Here is a 24360-nt window from a genome sequence, read left to right as displayed (position 1 = left end):
CATATTATACCTGTGCCAATATTATTCTGACAAAACATTCAATCCTTTGAACTGAGATTAGAAGAACCTCAGAAACACTGTAGAGGACAAATGAGAAATACAATGCTCCTGAAAATCAGAATAAAACTGCTGGAAAACAAGAGAAGGCTGACATCATGCAGTGATTGGGTGATGTATGTGGTAGTAGACAGACGGGCGGATGGCTAATCAATGTCTCTTCATTATTGATGAGGCTGCTTCTTCATCTGCAGGAAGTTAGGATCCATTAACTCCTCGTCTTACCTCCTGTTGTCACCCACCTCCGACCTTCCTCCATTAACATCACCATCACACCACCTCACTGGGGACTGTCTGGCTGACATTGAGCAGTCTGACCTACACCAACTAGAACAAAAGACATGCTTCAGCAAGTTGGGTCGATATGATTGTAATGTGTGCAGTGCATCTCCATACGTTACCTTTATGCAAGTGGCTGGTTGGTAGAGCCTCTTCAGTTTGTCGTTTCTAGGGAGATCTGGTTGATTTGTTTCCATCTTCTTAAATGTTACTTATGAGAAGTGATGGATTGATACTATTAGTGTCCACATCTTATAACGAAACAGGACGAGACCCAAATGCAGACACAGGAGGCAGATGGTTTGAGTCTCTGATATTTATTAATAGACAAGGGGCAGGCAAGAGGCAGGTCGAGGACAGGCAGAAGTTCATAAACCAGGTCAGAGTCAGATGGGTACAGAACGGCAGGCAGGCTCGAGGTCAGGGCAGGCAGAATAATATGGCAGGCGGGGTCAGGGAAGGCCAGACAAGGTCGGAACTGGGAGGACTAGAAAACAGGTACAAGACTAACAGGCTGGTGGAAAAACACGCTGATAGGCTTGCCGAGACAAGACTAACTGGCAACAGACAAACAGAAACCACTGGTATAAATACACAGGGGATAATGGGAACAAATGGGAGACACCTGGTGGGGGGCGGAGACAAGCACAAGACAGGTAGCCTAGTGGTTAGAGACAGTTAGCCTAGTGGTTAGAGACAGGTAGCCTAGTGGTTAGAGACAGGTAGCCTAGTGGTTAGAGACAGGTAGCCTAGTGGTTAGAGACAGCCTAGTGGTTAGAGACAGGTAGCCTAGTGGTTAGAGACAGGTAGCCTAGTGGTTAGAGACAGTTAGCCTAGTGGTTAGAGACAGGTAGCCTAGTGGTTAGAGACAGCCTAGTGGTTCGAGACAGGTAGCCTAGTGGTTAGAGACAGGTAGCCTAGTGGTTAGAGACAGGTAGCCTAGTGGTTAGAGACAGCCTAGTGGTTAGAGACAGGTAGCCTAGTGGTTAGAGACAGCCTAGTGGTTAGAGACAGCCTAGTGGTTAGAGACAGGTAGCCTAGTGGTTAGAGACAGGTAGCCTAGTGGTTAGAGACAGCCTAGTGGTTAGAGACAGGTAGCCTAGTGGTTAGAGACAGGTAGCCTAGTGGTTAGAGCGTTGGGCCAGTAACCGAGCGTTGGGCCAGTTGCTGGATCGAATCCCCGAGCTGACAAGGTAGAAATCTGTCATTCTGCCCCTGAACAAGGCAGTTAACCCACTGTTCCCCGGTAGGCTGTCATTGAAAATAAGAATTTGTTCTTAGCTGACTTGCCTAGTTAAATAAAAAAAATGTTGTGACACAAGATAGGTTTAATTTAGAGAATAAATAGTTTCACAAGATTGTATCTATGGCATAATTCCTGTTCAATAGCCAGCAGCACGACATCAAGTCAATAATGAATCTCATTATCAAACACTGATCTGCATATTTATACAAATTCGTGAGAATACAACACACACGCATGCATGTGACAAGTCACAAATAATATTCAGTACATTACTGTTTCAAACATTGTGTCATTTTTGCTTTTTTCACTGACTCCTTGTCCCGGTCCACATCCAAATCATCATCATCGAAGTTGGAGGAGCAGAACATAGAGAAGCCAGAGAAAAGCCCAGCTCAAAACACTTCCTCTTTTTAGGGTTGGCAGCAGAATCTCCAGCAGGGGTCTGGCCCTTACTGTTGACTGCTTTAAGTCTTTGCCTCCACTAACCCTTGCCTTTGTCCTATCCTCTGTAGAGGCTTTAGCTTGCGTCCCTGTCCTCTGCTGTATGTGATAGCTTGTGTCCTTGTGTCCTGTTGCCCTGCTTTAAGCTCTATGGAGGAGGTTACCTGAGCCCCTGATGTAGGAGTTGTTTTTGGGGTTGTAAACACCCTGGCCTTTTGTGGTTGTGAAGGAGAACCTGGAGAGTTTGGCCAGGGTAGAGGCCGCCACAGTGGGCTTTGGGTGGTCTGGCTGTAATGGGGGTGGTGGTGGCTCTGTGGGGGTTGTTGATGTACTTCTGTTCTCACCTGGAGCCATACTGGTTGGTCTGCTCAGCAGCTGCTGGCGTTTCTGATCCCCCCCACTACCACCACCACCCTCTGCCCTGGGACCACTGACCTCTGGGCTCAGGTAACATGACACCTCAGTGAAAAAGTATTTATCATCAGACTGAACCCTCAGTCTCGACTTCTTGGCTGCACTGCTGCCCTCTGCTGGCCTGTCTTTGTAACACTGTTTCTCACTCTCCCTTTTCTGTTCTGTCTTTCTCTGTAGCAGAAGAAGCTATGTTATGATTGTCTCTGTTCTCTGGGTTTGCTTTGCTATGTGGACCTCTATTCTCTGTGTGAAAGTCTGAGCTGTCAGGATAAGGGGAGAGGTTTAGTGTGGGACATATTCTCTCTTGCCTTAAATGTGAAACCTGTGAAGAGTGCAGTTCTTCTCCCCATGCCCCCACAGTATAAGAGGGGTCTTGGTCTCCAGACGGAAGGTTACAAGGGACATAGTTCTTCTTTGAGTTGCATTTCTTCCCTGCTCGAGGTGTGCTGTGGGAGGGCAGGGAGTCTGTGGAGAAGGCCTGCTCTAGATGGTCTAGATGGCAGGTTTCGGGCCTGCTTTGAGGAAGAGTTGTGGTTATCTTGTGTGGATGTTGCGGTTGTGCTGTGTGGATGTTGTAATGGGTGAGGTGATGATGGGTGAGGTGGTGTCTCCTTCCCCCACTGGGCTGGCCAGTGAGTGGAACCAGTCCAGTCCACTCTCTGAGTCTGTGGTGATGTCAGAGCGCCCCGGACCCCTTATTGGAGCGTTAGAGCTCTTCTCTACGTAATGACAACCAATGCTCAGATCACTGTGTTGTGCAGAGGAGTACATTTTTCTGTTCTACTTTAGGGGAGCATGGCTCATTATTCTGCAGCCTAAAGAAAGCACAATGACTCACTGTGTATGAGAGGGAATTCTTAATCCTTCACGGAGAATTGTATTCAGTATTTTCACTGGGCTAGGGTTCAGAGATAATATGTTGGTGGGGAGATGTTATAAAGTTTTTTAATTTTTTATTTCACCTTTATTTAACCAGGTAGGCTAGTTGAGAACAAGTTCTCATTTGCAACTGCGACCTGGCCAAGATAAAGCATAGCAGTGTGAACAGACAACACAGAGTTACACATGAAGTAAACAATTAACAATTAAGTCAATAACACAGTAGAAAAAAAAATCTATATACATTGTGTGCAAAAGGTATGAGGAGGTAGGCGAATAATACAAATTTTGCAGATTAACACTGGAGTGATAAATGATCAGATGGTCATGTACAGGTAGATGTAGATATTGGTGTGCAAAAGAGCAGAAAGTAAATAAATATAAACACTATGGGGATGAGGTAGGTAAAATTGGGTGGGCTATTTACCGATAGACTATGTACAGCTGCAGGGATCAGTTAGCTGCTTGGATAGCAGATGTTTGAAGTTGGTGAGGGAGATAAAAGTCTCCAACTTCAGCGATTTTTGCAATTTGTTCCAGTCACAGGTAGCAGAGAACTGGAACGAAAGGCGGCCAAATGAGGTGTTGGCTTTAGGGATGATCAGTGAGATACACCTGCTGGAGCGCGTGCTACGGGTGGGTGTTGCCATCGTGATCAGTGAACTGAGATAAGGCGGAGCTTTACCTAGCATGGACTTGTAGATGACCTGAAGCCAGTGGGTCTGGCGACGAATATGTAGCGAGGGCCAGCCGACTAGAGCATACAGGTCACAGTGGTGGGTGGTATAAGGTGCTTTAGTAACAAAACGGATGGCACTGTGATAAACTGCATCCAGTTTGCTGAGTAGAGTATTGGAAGCTATTTTGTAGATGACATCGCCGAAGTCGAGGATCGGTAGGATAGTCAGTTTTACTAGCATAAGTTTGGCGGCGTGAGTGAAGGAGGCTTTGTTGTGGAATAGAAAGCCGACTCTAGATTTGATTTTAGATTGGAGATGTTTTATATGAGTCTGGAAGGAGAGTTTACAGTCTAGCCAGACACCTAGGTACTTATAGATGTCCACATATTCTAGGTCGGAACCATCCAGGGTGGTGATGCTAGTCGGGCGTGCGGGTGCAGGAAGCGAACGGTTGAAAAGCATGCATTTGGTTTTACTAGCATTTAAGAGCAGTTGGAAGCCACGGAAGGAGTGTTGTATGGCATTGAAGCTCGTTTGGAGGTTAGATAGCACAGTGTCCAAGGACGGGCCGGAAGTATACAGAATGGTGTCGTCTGCGTAGAGGTGGATCAGTGAATCGCCCGCAGCAAGAGCAACATCATTGATATATACAGAGAAAAGAGTCGGCCCGAGAATTGAACCCTGTGGCACGCCCATAGAGACTGCCAGAGGACCGGACAGCATGCCCTCCGATTTGACACACTGAACTCTGTCTGCAAAGTAGTTGGTGAACCAGGCAAGGCAGTCATTAGAAAAACCGAGGCTACTGAGTCTGCCGATAAGAATATGGTGATTGACAGAGTCGAAAGCCTTGGCCAGGTCGATGAAGACGGCTGCACAGTACTGTTTTGTATCGATGGCGGTTATGATATCGTTTAGTACCTTGAGCGTGGCTGAGGTGCACCCGTGACCGGCTCGGAAACCAGATTGCACAGCGGAGAAGGTACGGTGGGATTCGAGATAGTCAGTGACCTGTTTGTTGACTTGGCTTTCAAAGACCTTAGATAGGCAGGGCAGGATGGATATAGGTCTGCAACAGTTTGGGTCAAGGGTGTCACCCCCTTTGAACAGGGGGATGACTGCGGCAGCTTTCCAATCCTTGGGGATCTCAGACGATATGAAAGAGAGGTTGAACAGGCTGGTAATAGGGGTTGCGACAATGGCGGCGGATAGTTTCAGAAATAGAGGGTCCAGATTGTCAAGCCCAGCTGATTTGTACGGGTCCAGGTTTTGCAGCTCTTTCAGAACATCTGCTATCTGGATTTGGATAAAGGAGAACATGGAGAGGCTTGGGCGAGTAGCTGCGGGGGGGTGGGGGGGCGGAGCTGTTGGCCGAGGTTGGAGTAGCTAGGAGGAAGGCATGGCCAGCCGTTGAGAAATGCTTGTTGAAGTTTTCGATAATCATGGATTTATCGGTAGTGACTGTGTTACCTAGCCTCAGTGCAGTGGGCAGCTGGGAGGAGGTGCTCTTGTTCTCCATGGACTTTACAGTGTCCCAGAACTTTTTGGAGTTAGAGCTACAGGATGCAAATTTCTGCCTGAAGAAGCTGGCCTTTGCTTTCCTGACTGACTGCGTGTATTGGTTCCTGACTTCCCTGAACAGTTGCATATCGCGGGGACTATTCGATGCTATTGCAGTCCGCCACAGGATGTTTTTGTGCTGGTCGAGGGCAGTCAGGTCTGGAGTGAACCAAGGGCTGTATCTGTTCTTAGTTCTGCATTTTTTGAACGGAGCATGCTCATCTAAAATGGTGAGGAAGTTACTTTTAAAGAATGACTAGGCATCCTCAACTGACGGGATGAGGTCAATATCCTTCCAGGATACCCGGGCGAGGTCGATTAGAAAGGACTGCTCGCAGAAGTGTTTTCGGGAGCGTTTGACAGTGATGAGGGGTGGTCGTTTGACTGCGGATCCGTAGCGGATACAGGCAATGAGGCAGTGATCGCTGAGATCCTGATTGAAGACAGCGGAGGTGTATTTGGAGGGCCAGTTGGTCAGGATGACGTCTATGAGGGTGCCCTTGTTTACAGATTTAGGGTTGTACCTGGTGGGTTCCTTGATGATTTGTGTGAGATTGAGGGCATCTAGCTTAGATTGTAGGACTGCCGGGGTGTTAAGCATATCCCAGTTTAGGTCACCTAACAGAACAAACTCTGAAGCTAGATGGGGGGCGATCAACTCACAAATGGTGTCCAGGGCACAGCTGGGAGCTGAGGGGGGTCGGTAGCAGGCGGCAACAGTGAGAGACTTATTTCTGGAGTAATTTTTAAAATTAGTAGTTCGAACTGTTTGGGTATCGACCTGGAAAGTATAACATTACTTTGCAGGCTATCTCTGCAGTAGACTGCAACTCCCCTTTGGCAGTTCTATCTTGACGGAAAATGTTATAGTTGGGTATGGAAATCTCAGAATTTTTGTTGGCCTTCCTGAGCCAGGATTCAGACACGGCAAGGACATCAGGGTTAGCAGAGTGTGCTAAAGTAGTGAGTAAAACAAACTTAGGGAGGAGGCTTCTGATGCTTCTGATAAGTGGGATTTATACTGAACAAAAATATAAACGCAACATGTAAAGTGTTGGTCCCATGTTTCATGAGCTGAAATTAAAGATCCCAGAAATGTTCCATACGCACAAAAAGCTTATTTCTCTCAAATGTTGTGCACAAATTTGTTCACATCCCTGTTAGTGAGAATTTCTCATTTGCCAAGATAATTCATCCACCTGACAGGTGTGGCATATCAAGAATATGATTAAACAGCATGATCATTACATAGGTTCACCTTGTGCTGGGGACAATAAAAGGCTACTCTAAAATGTGCAGTTTTGTCACAATACCACAGATGTCACAGATGTCTCTTGTTTTGAGAGAGAAGAATTGGCATGCTGACTACAGGAATGTCCACCACAGCTGTTGACAGATAACTGAATGTTAATTTCTCTACCATAAGCTGCCTCCAACATAGTTTTAGAAAATTTGGCAGTACTTCCAACCGGCCTCACAACCGCAGACTAGGTGTAACCATGCCAGTCCAGGACCTCAACATCCAGCTTCTTCACCTGCGGAATCGTCTGAGACCAGCGCCCCGGACAGCTGATGAAACTGTGGATTTGCACAACTGAAGAATTTCTGCACAAACTGTCAGAACCCCTCTCAGGGAAGCTCATCTGTGTGCTCGTCATCCTTACCAGGGTCTTGGCCTGACTGCAGTTCGGTGTGTCGTAAGCGACTTCAGTGGGCAAATACTCACCTTCAATGGTCACTGGCATGCTGGAGAAGTGTAATCTTCACAGATGAATCCCAGTTTCAACTGTACCGGGTAGATAGCAGGCAGCGTGTATGGCGTTGTGTGGGTTAGCAGTTTGTTGATGTCAACGTTGTGAACAGAGAAACAACAACAAACAGAATTGCATTTTATCGATGGCAATTTGAATGCACAGAAATACCGTGACAAGATCCTGAGGCCCATTGTCATGCCATTCATCCGCCGCCATCAGCCCATGTTTTAGCATGATAATGCACGATACCATGTCGCAAGGATCTTTACACAATTTGCGGAAGCTCATAATGTCCCAATTCTTCCATGGCTTGCATACGAACCAGATACGTCTTTGGGATGCTCTGGATCGATGTGTATGACAGCGTGTTCCAGTTCCAATATCCAGAAACTTCGCACAGCCATTGAAGAGGAGTGGGACAACATTTCACAGGACACAATCAACAGCCTGATCAACTCTATGTGAAGGAGATGTGTCGTGCTGCATGAGGCAAATAAAGGTCACACCAGATACTGACTGGTTTTCTGATCCACATTTCTACCTTTAAAAAAAAAAGGTATCTGTGACCAACTGTATTCCCAGTTATGTGAAATCCATAGATTAGGGCCTAATGAATGTATTACAATTGACTGATTTCCATATATGAACTGTAACTCAGTAAAACCTTTGAAATTGCTGCATGTTGCATTTATATAATTTGTTCAGTGTAGTTTGAAAATAGTATGTGTGTGTGCTTAGTCTGGGCATTTCGTACTCTTGACAGGTTTCCCATTTTCCAGTTCTGCATAGGTTCATACACCACAAAACGTTGTCCTTTGAGTCTCCACAATTATAACTCGCGCTCATCGTCTCACCTTGAGAGCCTGTCCATCTCCTTGTTGAGGATGTGCAGGAGCTGGAGTCCCTCCAGAACGAACTGACACTGTGTCTGGTACTGCTGACTGGGGTTGTCAGGAAATGACATGTGCAGAGCATTTCTATCTCCCAGGAGAGCGCCCCCTAAGGCTCAGACACACAACCAATCTCCCAGACACTTGCCTTTCCATTTCCATTTCATGTGATGCGTGTCATGAAGTGTTGGGCTAATGACATTACACTCAATGAAATTGCAAAATGTGACGTCATATCACGGTTTCCTAGCTGCGTAGTGCACTCCGTGACAGAGACCTCAACAACAGCATCCTCCACATGGAAACATCAACCTGGCACGTGCTGCAAGGGACCAAGGGAAACATAATACGCTGTTTGATCACATATGAACGACTATAGTATAAAACATTCGTATAATAAATATTATTCTAAATATGAATTATTACAGTTTCAGTAAATACTAAACACCTTAGTAAATTAACTAAACCTAATTGAGTGCAGAAGGAAAATAATGATATTATATTTGTCCCGCGCTCTGTGAGGCGGCTGAGGCTCTCCTGCATGCGGTCAGTGGTGTGGGCTGCGTTCCTGCTGTCGCTTTGCTTCTGCAACTGGTAGTAGCCTCTGGACAGAATGGAGTTGGCCTCCTCAGAAGGCCAGTAAGGCAGAAATAGGCCTTCATCTTCTCCATGCACCACAGAGACTCCTATGACTGGCTGGGAGCTCCTGGAGGGCAGATGAAGGCGTTATTATTATCAGGGTCGTATTCATTATCAAATCAAATTTGCATTTGTCACATGTGCCGAATACAACCTTAAAATACAACCGTTAAATTATTACTTACAAGTCACCAGACAGAAGGACTGAAAACAGGAAGGGACTACCTGAACTTGTTTATTAAGAATTGTTTTCAGTTGCAAAACATTTTTTGCTACATTTTTCCCTAATGAGTAGGACCCGGCCTTCAGTAACCACAGCTCTGAGTGGTCGTCTTGATAATGACACAGAGCACCAATTAAACTGGGGCGATGACGTAGAGGGTATACATCATTGGCTTTTATTCAACATAGCTCTTCCTCATGCAAGTAGTGTGGGAATTATATTATGCAAATCATCATGTGCTGGTTTCCGGGGAAGAGACCAGACGAGGTCTCAAGTCTAATTTGCAGCGTAGCGTAGCTTAACTTACCGATATCATATCCCAGTGATTCTCCTCTGTAATTGGTGGAAATCTCAGGCACTAAGAGCAGTGCTATTACACTCCACTTCTAGAGAGATGGTTTTATTTGATCCCTGTTCTGTACTTCAACTGATCCTATGTCATTAATTGCCCGGAGAGTCCTACCACCTGGTTTTCCAGGTCTGAATCAATCTCTAACACCCAGTAGGACCAGGACCAGGTCAAAACGGCTGAACAGGGATCTGGCAAGGGCCACGTTGACCGACACAGGCACGTTGGGGTCCTCCTGGCCCTTACGGGTCGGATGCTGCCAAGATGGTTGTCCCGGTGTTCAGTTTACACACAATGCTGGGAAAGACAGAGGGAAATACAGAGGGAAATACAGAGGGAAATACAGAGGGAAATACAGAGGGAAATACAGACGGAAATACAGACGGAAATACATAGGGAAATACAGAGGGAAATACAGAGGGAATTAGACGACAAAAAAATCAATGAAGGAAATAGAAAGACGCATTATGTGTCATTATGTCATTATCTTTTTAATGCCTACTGACATTATCGTGTTCGACATGTCTAACTCTCAACCCACAACAGAAGTAAAGACCAATTTTGAGTGCAAGATAGGAATTCTATGCAGTAGAGCAAGAGGCTTTATAGAACCGCCCTCTGGAATTGTATTATGACTATATACATATAAAAAGTGTATTTTCTTTACCCTGCACCTTGGCCACGGTGATGGTCTGCTTCTCCATGGTTCCGTGGATACTGGTGCGGTCGTGCTCTTTGACGCTGTTGAACAACAGAGCTCCTGCCTCTAGATGCCACTCCCAAGAGTCCTTCACGGCTGCCACCGTGACACACACTGCATTTTTTACTACTATAAGTGGTTATTTCATGGATTCTTCGAAGCAAAGTGCACTGTATCAGATGCACCAGCAGAGGGCAGACAGACCTGCGGAAGGAGAAAGATCCCAGCAGTGAGGACTGAGAGGGGAGTGATTTTAGCAGCATTTTAACAGATCTAGAATCAGATATTAACATGGACACGGTTATTTGCAGTATATAAGATACAGTTGAAGTCGGAAGTTTACATACACTTAGGTTGGAGTCATTAAAACTTGTTTTTCAACCACTCCACAAATTATAGTTTTGGCAAGTCAGTTAGGACATCTACTTTGTGCATGACACAAGTAATTTTCCCAACAATTGTTTACAGACAGATTATTTAACTTATAATTCACTGTATCACAATACCATCGGTCAGAAGTTTATATACACTAAGTTGACTGTGCCTTTAAACAGCTTGGAAAATTCCAGAAGATGATGTCATGGCTTTAGAAGCTTCTGATAGGCTAATTGACATCATTTGAGTCAATTGGAGGTGTACCTGTGGATGTATTTCAAGGCCTACCTCCATACTCAGTGCCTCTTTGCTTGACATCATGGGAAAATCAAAAGAAATCAGCCAATACCTCAGCAAAAAAAATTGGAGACCTCCACAAGTCTGGTTCATCCTTGGGAGCAATTTCCAAATGCCTGAAGATACCACATTCATCTGTACAAACAATAGTACGCAAGTATAAACACAATGGGACCACGCAGCCGTCATACCGCTCAGGAAGGATACGCATTCTGTCTCCTAGAGATGAACGTACTTTGGTGCAAAAAGTGCAAATCAATCCCAGAACAACAGCAAAGGACCTTGTGAAGATGCTGGAGGAAACAGGTACAAATGTATCTATTTCCACAGTAAAATGAGTCCTATATTGACATAACCTGAAAGGCCGCTCAGCAAGGATGAAGCCACTGCTCCAAAACCGCCATAAAAAACAGACTACGGTTTGCAACTGCACATGGGGACAAAGATCGTACTTTTTGGAGAAATGTCCTCTGGTCTGATGAAACAAAAATAAAACTTTTTGGCCATAATGACCATCGTTATGTGTGAAGGAAAAAGGGGGAGGATATAAGCCGAAGAACACCATCCCAACCATGAAGCACGGGAGTATCAGCATCATGTTGTGAGGGTGCTTTGCTGCAGGAGGGACTGGTGCACTTCACAAAATAGTTAGCATCATGACGAAGGACAATTGTGTGGATATATTGAAGCAACATCTCAAGACTTCAGTCAGGAAGTTAAAGCTTGGTTGCAAATGGGTCTTCCAAATTGACAATGACCCCAAGCATACTTTCAAAGTTGTGGCAAAATGGCTTAAGGACAACAAAATCAAGGTATTGGAGTGGCCATCACAAAGCCCTGACCTCAATCCTGCAGAACTGAAAAAGCTTGTGCGAGCAAGGAGGCCTACAAATCTGACTCCGTTACATCAGCTCTGTCAGGAGCCAAAATTTACCTAACATATTGTGGGAAGCTTGTGGAAGGCTACCTGAAGCGTTTGACCCAAGTTAAATAATTTATAGGCAATGCTATCAAATACTAATTGAGTGTATGTAAACTTCTAACCCACTGGAAATGTGATGAAAGAAATAAAAGCAGAATAATTAATTATCTCTACTATTATTCTGACATTTCACATTCTTAAAATAAAGTGGTGATCCTAACTGACCTAAGACAGGGATTTTTTTACTAGGAATAAATGTCAGGCATTGTGAAAAACTGAGTTTAATGTATTTGGCTAAGGTGTATGTAAACTTCCAACTTCAACTGTATGTGAGAGAAATGGGCCCATGTTTAGAACAAGGATACATACCTCTTACCTTTGTTCCAGAGGGATCTATTCTTTGCACCCCACCGGCTAACACCATAGCAACAGATAACTTAACTACGTACATTCCAAACACCCGTGGGCACAGACTCATGAGAATCTGCTTCCTGCCTTCGGAATGGAAAAAGAACACCAATCAAATTCCATAAACTCTTCATGTCCATCTCATCTCATAGTATTTATCAGGTAATAATGACTATTAAATAAATGTAAAAGTAGTATTTAAATCTATATGGCAACAGTTAGTTTCTATGTACCAGCTATAGGGTCATGTTTACAATTGTCCCAGAGCTAGTCAAACTCCTTCTGCATGTCCTCTAGGACCAGAGCTGCCATGGTCTGCTCATTGTTCACTTCAATAAAGTTGGCTTTCAACACTAAATCCACTAAATTCATTGTGATGTCACTAATCCCTTTAAAAACATTCCTATTCATTAAAAAAGACTCCTATTCATCTATTATGACTTTATCTTGGGTGAAAGCCAATCATACAGTATTGTGATGTTATCATAAACAAAATTACACCCCAATGTAACATCCATATATCATACAGTATTATGACATCATTGGTCACACATCACACTGTGGAATTCCAATACTCAGTGATGTCACAATCTACCTGGCAACATAATGATGTCACCTCTGCAAAACAAATAGTTGTTTAAAAAAAATCCCATAATATGACAACATCCTTTATGTAACAAATCACACTGTGACGCCAACTGTAATACTGCATCATAGTGATAACCCACTGGGCACACACTGGTTGAATCAAGTTATGTTGAACCAACGTGGAATAGACATTGAATTGACATCTGTGCCCAGTGGGAAGTGAAGTCATAGTGACCAGTGTTACCTGATTTACAGCTGTCCACCAGATCATCCTCCAGAATGACCACCATGGAATACTGCCCACAGACAGCCTGAACCTGGACACCCAGATCAGCAGGGAAAGGGGGGCCGCAGTCTGATCAAATATAGGCTTACAATTTCTGTTTGCAGATGTTATTTAACAGGCTATTCCACCTTCAACCCACAGTAGGGTTGTGCAATGTGTAAAACAGAGCTACAGCCCCTTGTCCCCCAGCCAGTCAATCACCTGCTCATGAATCTTAATCTGTGGTTAGTCCCTGCAAGCTGCTGGGTAGGTGAACTTGGTGGCAGGTGAACTTGGAGTTGCAGAGGTCCTGGTTGGGGCAGTAGTTGGGAGCTCCATCCGGCAGTAGGTGGGAGCTCCATCCGGCAGTAGGTGGGAGCTCCATCCGGCAGTAGGTGGGCAAGTCGGTTTGCAAGGACGGCACTTAGAGCACATGACGGCACACATTTAGTCCCTTGTACTCCAGGACCTTGGTCACACTGGTGCGGATGACCGTGTCTGTTACGAACAGGAAGTGACCCGCATTCCGAGACTTGGGGATGTTCTCCCTGGTGAGCTCTGGACACAGAGGAAGATCTGAGGCATGATGACACATTCAGCAGACTTTAAATCAAAATTGATAATACAACTGCACCAACATCCCCAAGTCTCGGAACGCGGTTCACTTCCTGTTCGTAACAGACACGGTCATCCGCACCAGTGTGACCAAGGTCCTGGAGTACAAGGGACTAAATGTGTGCCGTCATGTGCTCAAGTTCAGCATTACTTGTCATGCTCAATATACACCACCAGATGGGGATCTCTACCCACTCTTGTATTGAGGAGAGATCGCTTACATCTTGAGTCTGTAATCAAACCCACAAATGCTGATGCTCCAGATACTCAACTAGTCTAAAGAAGGCCAGTTGTATTGCATCTTTAATCAGAACAGTTTTCAGCTGTGCTAACATAATTGCAAAAGGGGTTTTCTAATGATCAATTAGCCTTTTAAAATGATCAACTTGGATTAGCTAACACAACATGCCATTGGAACACAGGAGTGATTGTTGCTGATAATGGGCCTCTGTAGATATTGTAGATTATCCATAAAAAATCAGCTGTTTCCAGCTACAATAGTACATTTACAACATTAACAATGTCTACACTGTATTTCTGATCAATTTGATGTTCTTTTAATGGACAAAAATGTTTGCTTTTCTTTCAAAAACGGTAGTGTACATATGACCTCAATTACCTTGATTAACCTGTACCCCCGCATATGGACTCGTTACCGGTGCCCCCTGTATATAGCCTCGTTACCGTTATTTTATTGTGTTACAATTTTTTATTTTTTTAATGTATTTTTTGTGAAAATATTTTCTTACTTACTTTAAAAAAAAACTGCATTATTGGTTAAGGGCTTGTAAGCAATGTTCCCACTAAGCTGCGCGCTTACGGGGTAAAAATAAAAATGCTTTAAAGTACTACTTAAGTAGTTTTTGGGGTATCTATACTTTACTTTATTATTTATATTTTTGGCAACTTTTACTTTTACTTCACTACATTCCTAATGAAAATAATGTACTTTTTACTAAATACATTTTCCCTGTTACATTTTGACAGGAAAATGGTCCAATTCACACACTAATCAAGAGAACATCCCTGGTCACCTCTACTGCCTCTGATCTGGCAGACTCACTAAACACAAATGCTTCGTTTGTAAATGATGTCTGGGTGTTGGAGTGTGCCCCTGGCTATCCATCAATTTAAAAAAAATATAGAAAATGGTGCTGTCTGGATTGCTTTATATAGGGAATTTGAAATGACTTATACTTTTACTTTTGATACTTAAATACATTTTAGCAATTCCATTTACTTTTGATACGTAAGTATATTTAAAACCAAATACGTTTAGACCTTTACTCAAGTAGCATTTTACTGGGTGACTTCTCTTTTAGTTTAGTAATTTTCTATTAAGGTATCTTTACTTTTACTCAAGTATGATCATTAGTACTTTTTCCACCACTGGGCAGCTCCCCGGGACTGCGGTGCAGAACAAATATCAGCCCGCACAGAGAAGCACTTAAACTAAAGTTTTCCATGTTAGTTAACACTATCAATGTTTCCCTTTCCTGTGGGAATTGTGATCGAATTGTGATCGAATCAACACAATATTACCCACTTTCAATGCAACATATCGAAACCAAAACGAACTATGCAATATTTAATATGCAATACGAACTATGCAATATATGTTGTTGTAGGCAGGACACATCGGTGTAGGATTGTATTGCATTGACACTGCACGACTCAGGCCCGAACTCTACACAGACCGGTGTGCCATAAACAATCAGAACCGGAATAGGCCTAAATGCAAATAGACCATTGCCATATATGGATCTGTGCCATTCACTTTGAACTGAACTGTTTTTACAGCATGACCGGTTGTGATTAAATTGCGTTTCTTTTGAGATCAAAGTGAGAGCTACATGTAGCAACGTGTGCACTTTTGTTCATATCCTTTGCTAGTTAGTGAGATATTAGCCCATTTCTAGATCATTTGTAGTCAGCAATGAGGGCGTGACTGCTTCCTACAAGAGCACAAAATGTGTACATTTCTTGACATCTTTGAAAAGTGAGTCAGGTAAAGAGGTTTTTTTTGTCTTAAAGAGGCAGTGTTGTATTTTGAGATATGCATGAATAAGCTAAGTAGCCAATAGGCAGAGGGTAGTATAACTTGTCTGATTCTGTGTAATAACGGTATGGGAATAATGATGCATTTTATTTTGTAAAGTTGTTTTATGCATCAAACAACAAGATTTTCAGTCACAAGTGGATAAACAGGTTCATGTCGAGCCCTGCAGCTTTTCTTCAAAAGTCTCATGGAATGTAGACCTACATTGAACACCACACATGGGCTGCTACTGTAGGCTGAATGATAGAACAGCTATTTCCGTGTTAAAATGTTATGGGATGCATTTTCTTGATTGTTTTTGATGGTAGGCCGCTCTGGTAGGCCTACATTATGATCAATTAGCCACAGTAGCCTACTTGACCACTGTTAAAACTAACTTAAATCGGGTACAGCCTCAGTGTTCACAGTAAACTCGCCCTGGAAGTTGCACAGAACTTTCACAATGTTCAAGTTTGCACTCAGCAGAATAGAAATGTGCTCAGTGATGAAAACATTTGGAGGGAACATTGCTTGCGAGGAAGCATTTCACGGTAAGGTTTGCACCCATTGTATTCGTTGCATGTGGCAAATAAAATTGGATTTGGATTTGATTTAATAGGTGACATTGCTCTTCTTTCATCCCACGCACTGACAAAATATAAAAGGAAAATAGGCCTTTATGGTGGATCCAATGCAATATTCCAGCCCACCAAATACTATCATGGACTCACGGAACATATCATCTCTCTCCATCTAGCATCTAAAATGGCATTCACATTGTACGTCCACATCTTCAGTGCTTTTACATGAAGCCCTGTCCATTTTCTCAGTGAGATTAGACAACTCCGATTTAAGATGCAGCCCACATACAGCGGTCCTCTCCACAGAGAGACATACTTTGTATTTCGAGCGAGCAACATGTTGAAAACATCGAGTCATCAAAAGAGCCCAGCATACCCTGAGGAGAAAGATATTGGTCTGACCTTAAACATTGCCTTGTAGTAGTAACATTCCCCAGCAGAACACACACGGCTACATCACCAAGAGCCCTTTGAAGCGCATCCTCTGGCTAATTATAACACTGCTGTTGGTACCAGTGAGACCCCAGACTGCAGTGCACAATGGCTAAAGTAATTAGGTGTGGAGGTTGACCTAGGACGGCTGACACAGGAAAATGTTTAAACCGGTACTTTGTTTTGGTTCTAAGCGGTTCAGAACTTTATTTTGCTGGTCGGAATAGTGGAACAGAACAAAAAAATGGTGAATCATCATGAAGGAAGTCGACAATCTACTGTCAAATCCTTTTCAATCCTTGTCATATGAAGATAAATTATAGATAAAATGTATCGGTGTTCATCGGCCGTTGGACATAAACATTACACAACAAGGTGGAAATCGCAAATTCAGTAATGAGTGGTTTGAAAGCAATCAGTGGCTAACTGCAAGCATTGCAAAGCAATCACTAGCCTTCTACTCAGTGGAGTGAGTGTGTGGGTCCAAGTCTGGGTTTAAGGGTCTCTTTTCCAAGCTTAAAAGGATAAACATTGGCCACGCTGCCAATCCAGCATGACTTCTTCCGTGTTTGAAACAACTGGAAATTCGGAACTGGTAAATCTCAGACTTCAGTGAGTTCAAGACAACTGGAAACTGTGAAAGAAACAAGTTCCGACTGGGAAAATAAGTTTGGAACGGTGATCCAACTCGGAATTCCAAGTCGGGAACGTGGGCCCCTATCACTGACGTCATAATTCAACCTTGATTTTTTTCAGAGTTCCTAGTTGTCTTGAAAGCGCCATAAATCCAGAGAATGCCAAACTTTAAATGACAGCGTTTGAAGACACGAAGGACATCTGCACGGCCTTCCTGTTCACATGAAACACAACAAGGTGAGTCCAAAAATGTCTTGCACTGTATGCTGCTGCATAAATTATGTAATGTGACAGGGAGTGCAGAGCATTTGGAAGTATTCAAACCTCTTGACATTTTCCACATTTAGGTTATAATTACATATATTTTTTCCTCATCAATCTACACACAATACCCCATAATGACAAAGAAAAAACAGGTTTTTATACATTTTTGCAAATGTATAAAGAAAAAAACTGAAATAGCACATTTACATAAGTATTCAGACCCTTTACTCAGTACTTTGTTGAAGCACCTTTGGTAGCGATTAAAGCTTTGAGTCTTCTTGGGTATGACGCTACAAGCGTGGCACACCTGTATTTGGGGAGTTTCTCCCATCCTCTAAAGCTCTGTCAAGTTGGAAAGGGTCCCGAAGCCACTCCTGCATTGTCTTGGTTGAGTGCTTAGGGTCGTTGTTCTGTTGGAAGGTGAACCTTCGCCACAGTCTGAGGTCCTGAGCACTCTGGAGCAGGTTTTCATCAAGGATCTCTCTGTTCTTTGCTCTGTTCATCTTTCCCTTGATCCTGACTAGTCTCCCAGTCCCTGCTGCTGAAAAACAACCCCACAGCATGATGCTACCACCACCATGCTTCACCGTAGGGATAGTGCCTGGTTTCCTCCAGACGTGACGCTTGGCATTCAGGCCAAAGAGTTCAATCTTGGTTTCATCAGACCAAATAATCTTGTTTCTCATGGTCTGAGAGTCTTTAGGTGTCTTTTGGCAAACTCCATGCAGGCTGTCATCAATCAAATTTCAATCAAATTTATTTTATATAGCCCTTCGTACATCAGCTGATATCTCAAAGTGCTGTACAGAAACCCAGCCTAAAACCCCAAACAGCAAGCAATGCAGGTGAAGAAGCACGGTGGCTAGGAAAAACTCCCTAGAAAGGCCAAAACCTAGGAAGAAACCTAGAGAGGAACCAGGCTATGTGGGGTGGCCAGTCCTCTTCTGGCTGTGCCGGGTGGAGATTATAACAAAACATGGTCAAGATGTTCAAATGTTCATAAATGACCAGCATGGTCGAATAATAATAAGGCAGAATAGTTGAAACTGGAGCAGCAACACAGTCAGGTGGACTGGGGACAGCAAGGAGTCATCATGTCAGGTATTCCTGGGGCATGGTCCTAGGGCTCAGGTCCTCCGAGAGAGAGAAAGAAAGAGAGAATTAGAGAGAGCATATGTGGGATGGCCAGTCCTCTTCTGGCTGTGCCGGGTGGAGATTATAACAGAACATGGCCAAGATGTTCAAATGTTCATAAATGATCAGCATGGTCGAATAATAATAAGGCAGAACAGTTGAAACTGGAGCAGCAGCACAGCCAGGTGGACTGGGGACAGCAAGGAGTCATCATGTCAGGTAGTCCTGGGGCATGGTCCTAGGGCTCAGGTCCTCCGAGAGAGAGAAAGAGAGAAGGAGAGAATTAGAGAACGCACACTTAGATTCACACAGGACACCGAATAGGACAGAAGAAGTACTCCAGATATAACAAACTGACCCTAGCCCCCCGACACATAAACTACTGCAGCATAAATACTGGAGGCTGAGACAGGAGGGGTCAGGAGACACTGTGGCCCACTCCGAGGACACCCCCGGACAGGGCCAAACAGGAAGGATATGTGCCTTTTTTTCATGTGCCTTTTACTGAGGAGTTGCTTCCGTCTGGCCACTCTACCACAAAGGCCTGATTGGTGGAGTGCTGCAGAGATGCTTGTCCTTCTGGAAGGTTCTCCCATCTCCACAGAGGAACTCTGGAGCTCTGTCAGAGTGACCATCGGGTTCTTGGTCAGCTCCGTGACCCCCGATTGCTCAGTTTGGCCGGGCGGCCAGCTCTAGGAAGAGTCTTGGTTGTTCCAAACTTCTTCCATTTAAGAATGATGGAGGCCACTGCGTTCTTGGGGACCTTCAATGTTGCAGATCTGTGCTTCAACACAATCCTGTTTTTTGGAGCTCTACGGACAATTCCTTCAACCTCATGGCTCAGTTTTTGCTCTGACATGCACTGTCAACTTTGGGACCTTATATAGACATCATGTCACGCCCTGACCTTAGAGAGCCTTGTTTATTCTCTATTTCGTTAGGTCAGGGTGTGACTTGGGTGGGCAAATCTATGTTTCTACTTCTTTGTTGCCCTAGCATGGTTCCCAGTCAGTTTATCGTTGTCTCTGATTGGGGATCATACTTAGGCAGCCCTTTTTCCCACCTTAGATTGTGGGATCTTGTTTTTGTGTAGCTGCTTGTGAGCAGCCCAGAACGTCATGTTTCGTTTGTTTTGTTTGGTGAGTTTCGATTTATTAAAATATGTGGAACTCTACGTGGAACTCCTTGGTCCGCTCATTTCAACGCACGTGACAAATCAATTGAATTTACAACAGGTGTACTCCAATCAAGTTGTAGAAACATCTCAAGGATGATCAATGGAAACAGGATGCACCTGAGCTTAATTCAGAATCTCATAGCAAAGAGTGAAAACATATGTAAATAAAGTATTTGTTTTTGTTTTTTTATACATTTGCAAAACAATATGAAAACCTGTTTTCGCTTTGTCATTATGGGGTATAGTGTGTAGATTGATTAATTTGTTATTTTCATTTAATCCATTTTAGAATAAGGCTGTAACGTAACAAAATGTTTTAAAAAAGGGGGCTGTGTTACGGTTATCTTTAGGTGAAGGAGTCGGACCACAATGCAGCGTGGTATTCTTGATACATATTTAATAAAGAAGAAAACACGAACAAAAACAACAACCGTACCGTGAAAACCTATACAGCCTATCTGGTGACAACAAACACTGAGACAGGAACAATCACCCACCAAACACTCAAAGAATATGGCTGCCTAAATATGGTTCCCAATCAGAGACAACGATAAACACCTGCCTCTGATTGAGAACCACTCCAGACAGCCATAGACTTTGCTAGAGAACCCCACTAAACCACAATCCCAATACCTACGAAAACCCCAAGACAAAACACACCACATAAATAAACCCATGTCACACCCTGGCCTGACCAAAATAATAAAGAAAACACAAAATATAAAGACCAGGGCGTGACAGTCTGAATACTTTCCGAATGAACTGTACATATAACTAGGAATAAAGAGACTAGGGAACAGGATAGATAATAAAGAATAGCAGCAGCTTAAGTAATGAGTCAAAAAAGTTAATGCAAAAAGAGTGCAACGTAAGAAAATGTGGAAAAAGTCAAAGGGTCTGAATACTTTCCAAATGCACTTTATACGGTAGCTAAGAAAGCAATACTAAGTGTATGTTGTGCAGTAAACTGTTAGTAGTTCATGTGCCTCACCCTAATAATTTGCTCCCTTTACCCCTAATAACTTAGCCTACTCTTCTGACTTGGTGGTGCACATTTATTCAGCCTATAGGCTGTTTTAGAGAAATGCCATTGTCGGATATTGTAAGAGCTTTTATTGTCTGCTTATATTCCCCCTTTATTTATCCTACGGTGTACAGGGAGAATACTGTAAGAACGGCCCACGTTCTGAATTCTATCGCTGTACATTTCAAAAGTGCTGAACATTGACTACGTCCCTTCTCGCTCGCTCATTAAAGTCTTAATCAAAATTACGGATAGCCTCTTATCCACTCATTGTCCCCTTATGCCATAGTTTGTTAATCTCAATTGTCAGTAGAAACCACATTTGTTTAAGCAAGTCAGCCATATCAGCTATGCTTTTTTAAAGGCAGTAAATGAGACTGAATGAACTGTTTCGCTGCCAAACATAGCTCTGCTGGTTTGGATTTTGCACTGACCAATATGGCTGCCATTTTCACCCCATTCTGGAACTTTGAGGGTCTATAATATAGTCCCTCTACTAATATAATTGGATCTCTATGTTAAGGGCCTCTTACCTGTGATTCGGGCATGCAGGTGGTGTTTGACCTTGTGCCAGCCTTGCTGTGTTGAGTTCACTGACACCGTCTTGGCGGCTCTGTGAAGGGCGTTGTTGAAGATGTTGACGCCTACCCCTCGCTGGGGTAGGCGTTAAAGTAGTCTCCCACCTCCATGTTGGCTTCGAATAGTGTCATGGTGTTGCTGACCACCGAGTAGTGGGCATCTTCATCAAGCGCCAGAAGGATCTGCATGATGTCAGTCGTGTGGTGCTCTGTTACATACGCCTCAAACACTTGCCCTATCAGAGCTACCAGCTCAGGTTTATCAACGTCATGGATCTGCAGGGGTGGAATATGCTTTAAATGCAACAAGCTGTGTAATGTATGCAATGATCTATGCAGCCAGATGACATCTCATATAGACCCAAAGGGCTCATCTGTAGTGTCTGGCTAGTAAACTGATGGTGAAATTGGTAGTAGAGGCAAATGTGGACAGCAATCTATCAGGTTGGTGATAGTATGTCCGGCTAGCACGAATGCGTCAGTTCTGTACGCTAGGAGATGCATTCTCGTCAAACAAATGCGCGTGGACCAGAGTTTGTGTGTTCTATTCTGGAGAAACAACTGGTGTATGCAGAGACGTGTTTGTCAACACTAACAACTTTGGTGACTTACAAAAATATATTGAAGTAAGTCACTAAACAAAGCCGGAAAACAATCCCTCTAGAGGGCCGAAGATCCCAAAACACCGCGAAGAGAGACGGTTCGCTAAGTGTGTCGTTGGATCGAAAGAAAAGCAGCGCTGCTCTCGTCTCAGCTTCCTCCATTTAAATCTTACATGAACATAAAAATGATTCCCCTATACCGACGACGGATCAGCTTCTAGCGATATTACCACCGCTGGAAATGGTCTTTATTATGCTTACTAAATAATAATGCCCTAAATCACAGATTGGTCACATCATTGCCCTGTTACACATCATGAAATATACTGAGGCAAATAACTACAGACAGCAGCCTAATTGTAACGATTGTTGTTGGTGGAAGAAGGAGTAGACCAAAGCGCAGCGTGGTACGTGTTCATGATACCTTTAATAAACTGAACCCTGAATACAAACAAACAAGAGAATAAAGGAAAACCGAAACAGTCCCATATGGTGAAAACACTGTAACGGAAAATAACTACCCACAAATCATAGTGGGAAAACAGGCAGTATGGTTCTCAAACAGAGACAACATTTGACAGCTGCCTCTGATTGGGAACCATACCAGGCCAAACACAGAAATACAAAACCTAGAACAAAAACATAGAATGCCCACCCCAACTCACGCCCTGACCAAACTAAAACAGAGACATAAAAAAGGAACTAAGTTCAGGACGTGACACTAATGAAATCTCCAATTTGGACTCCAGACCAAAGGACAAATTTCCACCGGTCTAATGTCCAATGCTCATGTTTCTTGCCCCAAGCAAGTCTCTTCTTATTATTGGTGTCCTTTAGTACTGGTTTCTTTGCAGCAATTCGACCATAAAGGCCTGATTCACACAGTCTCCTCTGAACAGTTGATGTTGAGATGTGTCTATTCCTTGAGCTCTGTGAAGCATTTATTTGGGCTGCAATTTCTGAGGCTGGTAACCCAATTGAACTTATCCTCTGCAGCAGGAGTAACTCTGGGTCTTCCATTCCTGTGGCGGACCTCATGAGAGCCAGTTTCATCATAGCTCTTGATGGTTATTGCGACTGCGCTTGAATAACTTTCAAAGTTCTTGAAATGTTCCATATTGACTGACCTTCATGTCTTAAAGTAATGATGGACAGTCCTTTCTCTTTGCTTATTTGAGCTGTTCTTGCCATAATACGGACAATCTTTTATCAAATCTGGCTATCTACCTTGTCACAACACAACTGATTGGCTCAGGTGCATTATTAAGGGGGAAAGACATTCCACAAATTAACTTTTAAGAAGGAACACCTGTTAATTGAAATGTATTTCATTCAACTAGGCAAGTCAGTTATTTACAATAACTGACTCTTATTTACACTGACGGCCTAGGAACCGTGGGTTAACTGCCTCATTGAGAACGGCAGATTTTTACCTTTTACCTTAGGGATTCGATCCAGCAACCCTTCGGTTAATGTCCCAACGCTCTAACCACTAGCATACCTGCCACCCCAATTTATATATAACACACTACCGGTCAAAAGTTTTAGAATACTGTCTCGGATTCCCCCGGTACTGCTGCCCTTCCGTGCACTACCGGTCAGTTTTACCCTCAAAAGTTTGACAATATATACAGTATTTAAGCTAACCCCAAACTGTTTTCCTAACCTTAACCTAATTCTCCAAACAAGCTACATTAATTATCCTAACCTGCTGCGTAAGGTCTTTGAACCTGCTATGAAAAGTCAAATCTGACATTAACTTGACAAAAGCTGGATCCCTTCTAGCCCATGACCTTTAAGAACTTTGGAACTTTCCTCTGGATTCACACATTCAGTACTCCCACAGGGGTGTTCAAAACTATAACACGAAAGAAACATCATGGCACTGTCTTAAAATACTCACTATGAATTAAATGCTGCATTTAAATCCACAATAATTCAGTAGAAAACATGTGCTTTTTTATGTGGGTCAAAATAATCTGAAATTGCTTTTATGGCAGGAACCCCTTATATTTTCTGATTTGTTAGCGTCTATGTCTATCCAAAATAAATGTGTAGCTGCAAGGCTATCACATGCCACAACAGGACCAGAGAAATTCACCTGAACCAGACCTCTAAACACAGACACAGTAAATACCTGTACATACTTTGACCTAAAACAGTGTAAAACGCAATTTCAAAACATAATGGAGTTCATTCAAACACCTTATAATGAAATATTTTCTGCAGAAGTTGGGATTCTATGGCACAGTACTTTATGGTACAAATCCTCCATAAATTGAAAGCCCCCCCCCAAAAAAGACAGCACACATA

The 24360-nt window shown here is 43.4% G+C and overlaps 1 pseudogene; it reads right to left on the bottom strand.

Moving 5' to 3' along the window:
• Positions 1-2164: 2164 nt before the first annotated feature.
• LOC110521049 lies at positions 2165-21949 on the bottom strand (annotated as a pseudogene).
• Between the last annotated feature and the right edge of the window lie 2411 nt (positions 21950-24360).

This window comes from Oncorhynchus mykiss, chromosome 4 (assembly GCF_013265735.2).
Source record: "Oncorhynchus mykiss isolate Arlee chromosome 4, USDA_OmykA_1.1, whole genome shotgun sequence".
NCBI classification, from domain to species: Eukaryota; Metazoa; Chordata; class Actinopteri; order Salmoniformes; family Salmonidae; genus Oncorhynchus; species Oncorhynchus mykiss.
The sequence above is the reverse complement of the archived record's forward strand: the minus strand, read 5'-3'. Positions and strand labels throughout refer to the sequence as shown.